Source organism: Balaenoptera borealis (assembly GCF_965194805.1).
Source record: "Balaenoptera borealis genome assembly, chromosome: 1".
Lineage (NCBI taxonomy): Eukaryota > Metazoa > Chordata > Mammalia > Artiodactyla > Balaenopteridae > Balaenoptera > Balaenoptera borealis.
The window spans coordinates 115,109,018-115,121,111 of NC_138860.1; the positions used below are offsets into that span (position 1 = coordinate 115,109,018).

The window sequence follows — 12,094 nt, forward strand, 5'->3', positions numbered from 1 at the left end:
AAGTTATACAATTTATTTTTATTTATTTATTTATTTATTTATGGCTGTGTTGGGTCTTCGTTTCTGTGCGAGGGCTTTCTCCAGTTGCGGCAAGTGGGGGCCACTCTTCACTGCGGTGCGCGGTGCTCTCATTATCACGGCCTCTCTTGTTACGGAGCACAGGCTCCAGACGCGCAGGCTCAGTAATTGTGGCTCACGGGCCCAGTTGCTCCGCGGCATGTGGGATCTTCCCAGAACAGGGCTCGAACCCGTGTCCCCTGCATTGGTAGGCAGACTCTCAACCACTGTGCCACCAGGGAAGCCCCAGGCAGTGTATTTTATGCTTTATTAAAAGGTGTCATTTCCCCCATTTTACAGGCAGAAATGTAGGTCACATAGCTAATATTGGCAAAGCTTGGATTTGAACCCAAGCCTGTCTTGTTCCAAAGCCTATGGTCTATCCCTATATTAAAAAGCCTGAAGGCACCCAGTTAATAAGTAACAAAGCCAGATAGCCCAAGTATTGGGCAAGTTCTCTTTCCACTGCATGATGCTGCCTGTCCCTAAATCTTTGAAGCAAAAGTATAGACAGATCTTTATAACTTACGTATGCGTTAAAATATATTATCCAGCCTTCATCAATTTTTAGTGCAAAAATACACTTTTGTAATTAGTACTCACCTGTTTAAATACTTTCCTGATTAACATAACATTTTATACTCCTGGGTAAGGGGTTGGCTGCAAAATGTATCGATTCTGAAGTAGAAACCTAATTCATCATTCCCGTGTCCTGCCAAATATGATAAAAATGTAACATCACAAAAAGCTCCATTTGGTACTTTGGCCAAGCCTTCAGCAGAGTTGCTGTGAGACCAGGTGTTTCCTTCCAGTGAGAACAAACCAGCTAGAAAGGAAGGAGGGAGAAGGAAATAGAACTCCAAGGGAAAAGACAGAAAAACATGGAGAGTAGAATGAACAGTGTGAGGAGGAATGGCCAAAAGAGGCCGTGATCCAAGCAAAATAGCAGCAAGTGTAATGAACAGAGGAGATGCATGTGAAGAGCGGACATCTGGAACAAACGAGGAGCTGGACAAAAGCAAGGAGTGCTCTAAAGAAGGAGGAAACTACTGAGCAGACGAAAGGGTCCAAAAATAGTGAAATATGGAGTCAGTCACTGGTGCTCACCAAGAGAGAAGGAAATCCTAAAGGGAAGACAATGACCAAATCATTTGTATGCTGCTTTGAAATGCAGTTTTCCTTTGGGGAAAAAATTCCAGGAAAGCTAATTGACACACCAAATGTGCTTAATTGCTCTGTTGCATTTCCCAGCACACGCCAGCGGGTGGACACGCTACAAAGAATTCCTTGTAATTGCATTCCAGTGACTACACTAAGTTGATCAAGAATCTGCAGAACACTTACCACTTGAATTATATAAAGAAGGTCAACACTGTAAGTTGTGAGTAAATAAAAATGGCAGAAAAAAATGGATAATAATATCTAAGAAAATAAAGTTGGAACCATGAGAGAAAAGTAAAAGGAAACATGGAGACTCATTTATCAATTGAAGGTGAATTTTTCAAACTGAAAATTGAAACCAAAGTGCTTTTAGGACATGGGGACATAAGAGGCCCATGGACTGGATCTGGGCCCAGAAAATAGGAGCAGACCATGCAGGATCCCAAAGGCAGTATTAAGGATTTTAATGTGTAACCTAAGATCAGTTGGAAGCTACTGCTGATCTTGGGGGAAGGCGAGGATAGTGGGACAGAGGAGTAACATAATCAGATTTACATTTTTGGAAAGATTGCTCTAGGTGGAGTGTGAGGAATGAATTAGAATAGGACTAGATTTGTTGCCAGGAGACCAGAGAGAAGTTTACCCCAAATAGTCTACATAAGAGATGCTGGCTGCTTGGACTAAGGTGATGATAAGTGAGGGAGAGAAGTAGACAGATTTGAGAAATATTTAAGAGATAAAATAGATGAGACTTCCTGACTCCTTGGATATGGAGAGTGGGAGAGAAGGTGGGGAGGATGAAGGATTAACAGGACATTATTAGAATAGTCTTGTCACCCTGTATTCTCAGGACTCTTTAGGTTGCAAATGACACAAATTCTAATTCAAAGTGGCTTAGACAATAAAGGAAAAGTATTTACTTCTTTAATTGAAAAGTCCAGAGATACATCTAAATCCAGGTGCTGCTTTATCAGGGGGCTGAAATGATGTTATAGGATTCCACCTTTTCCCAGTTCTTGCTTCTGCTTTTCTCCATGGTGGCTTTATTCTCAGAACTCCCACATAGTGGTGAGATGACGGTCTAGTTCCATATCAACAAATCCAAAGACAAAGAGAAAAGTTCTTTCCACAGGAGATACCACACAGTCTTGGATCCATTCTCAGTACAACAACATGAAAAGACATGGAGAGGAAGGGGGTGAAGGTCTTTCCCCAAACGAAATTCAGGATACCACTATCAAGGCAAGGAAAAACAGATGCTGGTGGCCAAAAAACAGTGGCCATTCATTACACATTTTCACATCAGTGTAGACAGATGCTTTCTTCTTCGAAATCAAAAATTAATTTATAAACATACATACATTCAGTTGAATAAAAGTGAGTGAAGTGTATAGCCAGACCATTTACCTCCCACAATATGAGGCTATTTAAGGTTTTCAAAACTTTCTGACACTGTGAAATTATTTATGGATTTAATCACTTGCCCAGAACCAAATTATAATTTTATGCTCTCTTTGTTACTCTAAGTGAAATCTTTGAAATGATTTTGAGGCATTATTTTATTCTTGACAAGGAATAATTGTTATGTGAATAAAACAATTGCAATGTATGTATGATACTTAAAATATTGGGTAGTTATGGTGTGTATCCAACTATGTAGGCAAAGAAGCGGAGAACAAAGTAAGCGTGTTGTAAATCAGTGGACCTGGCTTAGGTCACAATGTTGTTGATTACTTACAGATTACAGATTGTTGATTCTAGACAACAGGTTATAGCTGTTGGTTATATACAACACTTGCCTCCACCGCATAGTGGTGTACACTTCCTAGGCTCACATCTTGCCTCTGCCATTTACTAGCTGTGTGACCTGAAGCAAGTTATTCAACCTCTCTGTGCTTCGTTTTTCTTATCTGCAAAACAGGAATAACAACAGTACTGCTTTACACAGTATTACGAGGATTAAATGAATTAATATTTGTGCCTGGACATAATAAGTGCTACATAGGTATTTATTTAACACACTTGTGAATTTCATTTAACTTTCTGAGTCAGTTTATTTATCTGCAAAATAAACATGATAGTATCTGTAATTTCTCAGGGTGTTAAATGAGATTATCTGTAGAGCTCCAAGCACAGAGCTTTGCATAAAGCAGGCATTCAGTAAATGTAGTTCTCTTTTCTCCCTTCAAAGACTGGAAAACTATTCCTGTTAATAAGTATTGGAATAGATCCAAACGCAATTCCCATCCAGTTATTTTCTATTTCTGCATCCTTCAATATATCTCTATGGCCTTTATCATCACTAGACCATAAATTCCACCACTACACACCCAGCAGCATGCACACCCATTATACACACCAATTGGCGCACAGCAGATGCACAATAAATAGTGGCTAAACAAATAAATGATTATTCAACCCTTCACTTCAATGCACTTTGTCCACCCAGTAGTGTCTTTAGATATTTTGAGACAGATTCAGCAAAATGGACAACTTGTGATCCAGACAATTTTTCTCTTTCTGTGTAAAAATTCCATTTATATAAAAATAACTGAGCAGGGCTGCAACCAGCTGTCACTTCATGTAGACATGTGCAAGCACAAAGCCCTGCGTGATGGGCATCATTCTTGAGTTGTGCCGTGTTACACGCTGTCAGATGGAATATGTTAGGAAAAGAAGTGTCAGCCCACAACTTTAAAGTTACAAGTAGGTGTTTTGCAGATAGAAAAATAAGAAAAAATGAACGATATGTACTTAAAAAAAACCTCTTTGCTTTCAAAGTTTTAACTTCAGATAGGACTGATCTTAGTCCAAGCCACTGTAACAGAAGAAACTTCAGGATATTTCTCATCATCTGAATCCTCTTCCATTATTTCTATTGTCCTGGGCAATAAATTTCAGTATTTGATCAAATAATGGCAGATTCCATGCTATCCCATTCAGGTATCCCCAGTTTATCTATAATGATTTTCCTCTTGTCAGCTCATTTCTTAAACCTTTGCTGAATCTGGTTTCAGTGGTACTATAAACAATCATCATTGCATTGTAAAACTGGAAACTCTCCGCTAAAATAGTGTTTTGATCCGGGTTGCCATAGTAATAAGTGTATGCTCCCCTCTTTGGAGGCCTTGTTATATGAAGTATCTGTGATTTGCTCAGAATGGCCCCAGTTCATCTGTCAAAATGGGTTTTTCCTTTTTTAAAATAATGATCTAGAAAATCCCACAGCAGCTACTAATATTTTACCACCATAACGAGGAGCATTGGAGCAGTCAAGCTTTATAAATCTATGCCATTATTACATTAGAATAAATCATGTTTCTTAGGTATATTACATAGGCCTGTGTAAGCCTAATTTTAGGTCTGCTATTCAACCAGGGTGCGGTTGTTTATAATGAAAAGAGAATTATTAAGTGCGACTTCAAAAATGCATCATATGTCAGTTCATGTTGAGAGACCCTGGAGCAAAAAAATGTAAATTACTTCTTATTTCTATCAAAATACTGCAAATAGCTATTCAGGTTCAAACTTAGTTACAATTAGAATGTGATGAGCAATGATTTTTTATAACAGCATGAAATTGTACATTCCATTCACGTTTGGGTTGAAATTATTCATTGGTAGGAGGGGAAAAATGAGAAATCCTGCAAATTTATGAGTGTCACCATGAAAAAAAATATGATGGTACATTATTTGAAATAAAAATGTTCCAGTCAGTTACAGTAATTTGATACAAGAACTAAGATTTTTTTTTTCCTGCAGGAACGAGGGTAAACAAACACTATATCAACAAACCAGCAATAGAATCCACAAAAAGGAGTAAGATCATTTTTCATCTAAGACAAATGGTTAAGTTGGTTACTTTCTGTAAGTCACTACCAGCTACAGAGTTATTTTATGTAATTCACTGCTGGCTACTGCCTCATAATATCTGATGTGGGAATATTAAAAACATCAGTGGGCGAAAGAACAGGAAGAATCCATCTGTATTCAATGAATTCTAATTAAAAAGTAATTACGGCACAATGAAGTAGCTGCCAACTTTATTCCCTTTTCCCAACCACAAACCAGAAACACAGAGTATGAGTCCTCTGCTATTTGTATCTGGCTAAACAAGCAGAAAGCCAGTCAGGAACCAGACACACATTTCCTTGCATTTTTCAGGTGACTTAGTTTTAAACAACTGCAGCCCCAGAAGACGTTCAGGGGCAGAGGTGGTACACATCTTCTGTTATAATTGACCTGAGCTTTGAGATTTCTCTGTCATGATGTATCCCAGAACGTTGCATGATGGGAAGACCCTTGTTATTCCTCCACCAGCCGAGCCAAACGGACAAGATCAAGTAGGTCTGGGACTTGGGAAAAAAGGGAAGAAATATTGACAGATAAGTAACCACTCCAGGAAATGACAGACAGCTGGAGCAGTGTCGGGACTCTCAGGATTCAGACGTAATCCTTTAACCTCATGCTCAAACTCTGTAATCTCTCAATGAGATGGAAGAGAGGAAGGAAAAAAGCAAATTGCTTAATCAAAGCCCTTAATGTGTGACCAGGATTAGTAACTAAGTCAGAATGAAAACCTGCAGGTATAAAAAAGCCTTCATAACATAGCCTCAGTACTAATGAAGTCGTATCTGCAGGACTGAAAATAAGGAAAAGGTAACCTGGCATTTCAGCTGGCACAGAAACCTTTCTCTTCAAGAAAACAGGCATTCAAAACTGTATTCTTGACCACCAGTAATTTTTCTTCAGCTGCCAAGAAGAAGGGCTACAGCCTGTATTCCTTCTGGTTGGAAAAGCTCCCATTTCACCCACATTCTATAAAATCTTCTTCATCTAATACAAAACATAACAGGTGTCAGTAGGGTTTCCATCTAAAGAAGAAGAATAGGCTCTGGCATAAGTCATTTGCTGCTGAGGGCACTAAAAGATGTCGGGGTTCTTCTTTAGAAAGGAAGTGCTAACAGGCTAAAGTGGCCCTTGTCAATTCACATTAAAAATGGAAAATAATAGCACACTGGATTTATACAGCATCCTCGGAGGCAGCCATCCATGTTACACTATGAGGTTTTGTATTAACCTTCAGAAATGGTGGGAAGTGTGCATTAGTTACTCTGTCATACAACAGGGCATCCTGAGGTCCTGATAAACAATGTTGCTACCATGATCATAGTTATGGAGCGAGAACATTCTTATTGAAAGCAATCAATTTCAGCCATTTTGCTTTCCTTCTCCCTAATGCATTACTGATCTTCCATGAAATAAGCATCTACAAATTCTTCATACCACTGTAACGGGCTGGGCCTGGCCGAACTCATGGGAGAATAGATATATGGGGTCTACAATTGACCCCTCACTGCCTGTCCTCTAGTTTTGTATCAGTTATGTATCACTGTATAACAAATTTAGCCCAAAGGTAGCAGCTTAAAACAATAAAGATGTATTATCTCACACTTCCTGAGAATCAGAGAGGCTTAATGGGGTGGTTCTGATTCAGGATCTCTCATGAGAATCAGGCTGTCAGCCAGGGCTGCATCACCTGAAGGTTTGGGGCTGGGGGATCTGCTTCCAAGAAGGCTCACTCACATGGCTGTGGACTACAGTCCTCAGTTCCTCACTGGCTGTTGACCAGAAGCCTTAGTTTCTCATCACCTGGACCTCTTCCCAAGGCACAGGACATGGCAGCTGGTTTCTTCCAGAGCAAGAGGCCTAAGAGAAAGCGAGTGAGAGAGAGCCCAAGACAGAAACAGTAGTATCTTTTACAACTTCATCTGAGCAGGGCATGCTGTCGCTTCTGCAGTATGCACTTGCTCACAGACCAGCCCTGGTACAATGTGGGAGATGACTGCACAAGGCAGTGAACACCAGGAGGCAGGAACCACTGGAGGCCACCTTGGAGGCTGGCTACAACAAGTTGTACTACTAAATATGCATGAGGCCTTTGTTACTTTGGCTTCAGCTAAGAAGAACGATGTTGGTGAACTGGTTGTTGGGAGATAGAAAGCTGTGGGTATGTGTGGGTGTCTTGCTGGATCCAGAAAGAGCACTGTGATGTCTGCTCTCAGTTCAGGCCAAATAATTAAATCTAACTTTCTATAGCGGGTCTGTGGGCCAAAGCTGGGAAACCCTTTTCACACTGGGCTTTGTGAGACTTTGGACACAAACAGTGTTGCTTCTGGGCTCATATGATAAAGGGTCACTCTTTATCTTATGGAGAGACTTTCCATATGTGTTGGAGAAACTTTCACCCCATCTGGGAGAGGACCATGGAACAACCACATGTGGCCACAGAGCCTGCTTTGTCCAGCAGGGATTCAGGGATGTGAAGTTCCCCAAGGGTCCTGGCAGCCATGGTAGAGAGATTCTGCTTCAAAAGGGCTACAGAGAGGACAGAAGTAGAAGACCATGGGCAGACGTGTCCCTCATCATGTGCGGGACTCTCCTTAGAGAGTACACATATCTGGAAGCTCAAGGTCCTGCCATTATGCAAATGGATACTAATAAATCAGTGAAGTTCACCAACAATGTACGTGTCTTTATGTGAATTTTCAGACTGGTAAGGTAACACTACATAATTACAAATCTGAAGTACATACTCTGGCCAGGTTAAGGTAATTTAAATAACCCAGCCCTTGTCCCATTCAAGACTCCCAAGCCATATATCCAAGCAACAACCTAACAGACACCCTGGGTTCACTGAATTCTTTGCTGAGCCAGCTTTCTATGTATCCACCTCTTGTTTTGTCTCTGGCTCTCCCCTTTTTAATCCCTACTACATCTCTCTTGCTTTTCCCCTGCTTTGCCCCATAATGAACCAACAACTGACCTCTTGTCCCATCTGTTCTATTTTCTAAACTCTGACTAAGTATTCTTCCAGGTGGAGGATCTTCTCACACAGACATCCCTGGAGCACTTCTCCTTGGAATGGCCTGTTTGTGAGCTGCCTTAATAGATCATTAATGAAGGAACCATATCCCATTCTTCTTTGTATTTCTAATACCTAGTATAGGAGAGACCTTCAAGATGATGGAAGGGTAAGACGTGGAGATCACCTTCCTCCCCACAAATACATCAAAAATACATCTACATATGGAACAACTCCTACAGAACACCTACTGAACACTGACAGAAGATCTCAGACTTCCCAAAAGGCAAGAAAATCCCCATGTACCTGGAAAGGCAAAAGAAAAAAGAAAAAACAGAGACAAAAGAATAGGTAGGGGACCCACACCTCTGTGAGGGAGCTGTGAAGGAAGAAAATTTTCCACACACTAGGAAGCCCCTTCACTGGCGGGGACCGGGGTGGACAGGGGGAGGAAGCTTTGGAGCCACGGAGAAGAACGCAGCCACAGGGGTGCGGAGGGCAAAGTGGAGAGATTCCTGCACAGAGGATCAGGGCCAACCAGCACTCACCAGCCTGCGAGGCTTGTCTGCTCACCCGCCGGGCGGGTTGGGGCTGGGAGGTGAGGCTCGGGCTTCAGAGGTCAGATCCCAGGGAGAGGACTGGGGTTGGCTGTGTGAACACAGCCTGAAGGGGGCTAGTGTGCCACAGCTAGGCAGGAGGGAGTCCAGGAAAAATTGTGGACCTGCCAGAGAGGCAAGAGACCTTTGTTTCGGGGTGTGCAGGAGAGGGGATTCCTTCCCAGTGTGCGCACAGAAGGCAGAGCACTCCCTAAGCAAGCTGTGGAGATGGGCACAAGCCGTGACTATCAACTCGGAACCCAGAGACGGGCATGAACCGCTAATGCTGCGGCCACCGCCACCAAGAACCCTGTGTGCAAGCGCAGGTCACTATCCACACGCTCCCAGGAGCTTGTGCAGCCCGCCACTGCCAGGGTCCCGTGATCCAAGGACAACTTCCCCAGGAGAACACATGGCATGCCTCAGGCTGTTGCAACGTCATGCTCGCCCCTGCCACATCAGGCTCGCCCCACATTCCAATTATGACTACTGTACCCCTCCTTCCCCTCAACCTGAGTGAGCAAGAGAGCCCTAAACAGTTGCTGCTTTAACCCCTCCTGTCTCGGCGGGGAACAGACTTCTGAGGGCGGCCTACACGCACAGGCGGGGCCAAAACCAAAGCTGAAACCCAGGAGCTGTGGGAACAAAGAAGAGAAAGGGAAATTTACCCGGGCAGCCTCAGGAGCAACGGATTAGATGCCCACAATCAACTTGATAGACACTGCATCTGAAAAATACCTGAATAGACAACGAATGTTCCCAAAATTGAGGTGGTAGTCTTTGGGAGCAACTGTAGACTTGGGCTTTGCTTTCTGCATCTAATTTTTTTCTGGTTTTATGTTTATCTTAGTTTAGTATTGGAGCTTATTCTCATTGGTGGATTTGTTTATTGATTTGGTTGTTCTCTTTTTTTTTTATATATAGATTTGTTTTTTTCCTTTTTCTCTTTTAGTGAGTGTGTATGTGTATGCTTCTTTGTGTGATTTTGTCTTTATAGGTTTGCTTTTACAATTTGTCTTAGGGTTCTGCCCATCCTTTTTTTTTTTTTTTTCTTTTTTAATCTTTCTTCCTTTTCTTCTGAGCCTTGTAGCTGGCAAGGTCTTGGTGCTCTGGCCAGGTGTCTGGCCTGAGCCTCCGAGATGGGAGGGCCAAGTCCAAGACATTGGACCACCAGCGACCTCCCAGCCCCATGTAATATCAATAGGCAAGAGCTCTCCCAGAGATCTTTGTCTCAACACTAAGACCCAGCTCCACCCAACAGCCAGCAAGCTCCAGTGCTGGAAGCCCCATGCCAAACAACTAGCAGGACAGGAACACAACCCCACCCTTTAGCACAGAGGCTGCCTAAGGCTGCCTAAAGTCATACTAAGTTCACAGACACTCCAAAACACACCACCAGATGCAACCCTGCCCACCGGAAGGGCAAGATACAGCCCCACCCACCAGAACACAGACACCAGTTCCCTCCACCAGGAAGCCTACACAAACCACTGAACCAGCCTCACCCACTGGGGGCAGGCACCAAACATAATGGGAACTACGAACCTGCAGCCTGCAAAAAGGAGACCCCAAACACAGTAAGTTAAGCAAAGTGAGAAAACAGAGAAATATGCAGGAGATGAAGGAGCAAGGTAAAAACCCACCAGACCAAAAAATGAAGAGGAAATAGGCAGTCTACCTGAAAAAGAATTCAGAGTAATGATAGTAAAGATGATTCAAAATCTTGGAAATAAAATGGAGAAAATACAAGAAACGTTTACCAAGGACCTAGAAAAACTAAAGAGCAAACAAACAATGATGAACAACACAATAAATGAAATTAAAAATTCTCTAGAAGGAATCAATAGCAGGATAACTGAGGCAGAAGAACGGATAAGTGACCTGGAAGATAAAATAGTGGAAAGAGCTGCTGCAGAGCAGAATAAAGACAAAAGAATTGAGGACAGTCTCAGAGACCTCTGGGACAACATAAAATGCACCAACATTCGAATTATAGGGGTCCCAGAAGAAGAAGAGAAAACAAAAGGGACTGAGAAAATATTTGAAGAGATTCTAGTTGAAAACTTCCCTAATATGGGAAAGGAAATAGTCAATCAAGTCCAGGAAGCACAGAGAGTCCCATACAGGATAAATCCAAGGAGAAACATGCCAAGGCACATATTAATCAAACTATCAAAAATTAAATTCAAAGAAAAACTATTAAAAGCAGCAAGGGAAAAGCAACAAATAACATACAAGGGAAACCCTGTAAGGTTAACAGCTGATCTTTCAGCAGAAACTCTGCAAACCAGAAGGGAGTGGCAGGACATATTTAAAGTGATGAAAGGGGAAAACTAGCAACCAAGATTACTCTACCCAGCAAGGATCTCATCCAGATTCGATGTAGAAATTAAAACCTTTACAGAGAAGCAAAAGTTAAGAGAATTCAGCACCACCAAACCAGCTTTACAACAAATGCTAAAGGAACTTCTCTAGGCAGGAAACACAAGAGAAGGAAAGACCTACAATAACAAATGCAAAACAATTTAAAAAATGGTAATAAGAATATATGTATCAATAATCACCTTGCGTGTAAATGGATTAAATACTCCAAACAAAAGACACAGCCTCGCTGAATGGATACAAAAACAAGACCCATATATATGAAGTCTACAAGAGACCCACTTCAGACCTAGAGACACTTACAGACTGAAAGTGAGGGGATGGAAAAAGATATTCCAAGCAAATGGAAATCAAAAGAAAGTTGGAGTAACAATTCTCATATCAGACAAAATAGATGTTAAAATAAAAGCTATTACAAGAGACAAAGAAGGACACTACATATTGATCAAGGGATTAATCCAAGAAGAAGATATAACAATTGTAAATATTTGTGCACACAACATAGGAGCACCTCAATACATAAGGTAAATGCTAATAACCATAAAAGGGGAATTCGACAGTAACACAATCATACTAAGGGACTTTAACACCCCACTTCCACCAATGGACTAATCATCCAAAATGAAAATAAATAAGGAAACACAAGCTTTAAATGATACATTAGATGAGATAGACTTAATTGATACTTATAGGACATTCCATCCAAAAACAGCAAAATACACTTTCTTCTCAAGTACTCATGGAACATTCTCCAGGATAGATCATATCTTGGGTCACAAATCAAGGCTCAGTAAATTTAAGAAAATTGAAATCGTACCAAGTATGTTTTCTGACCACAATGCTATGAGACTAGATATCAATTACAGGGAAAAAAAACTGTAAAATATACAAACACATGGAGGCTATACAGTACGCTACTAAATAACCAAGAGATCACTGAAGAAATCAAAGAGGAAATCAAAAAATACCTACAGACAAATGACAAAAAAAGCACAATGACCCAAAACCTATGGGATGCAGCAAAAGCAGTTCT

General features: G+C 41.4%; 1 long non-coding RNA gene across 1 annotated transcript in view; it reads left to right on the forward strand.

The window, feature by feature from the left end:
• Positions 1-4,719, forward strand: part of LOC309626491 — a 44,899-nt gene extending 40,180 nt beyond the window's left edge. Inside the window, exon 2 of the long non-coding RNA XR_014243232.1 lies at positions 308-4,719. This is a non-coding gene — a long non-coding RNA (uncharacterized lncRNA). The remainder of the gene's footprint in view (positions 1-307) is intronic.
• Positions 4,720-12,094: the final 7,375 nt, after the last annotated feature.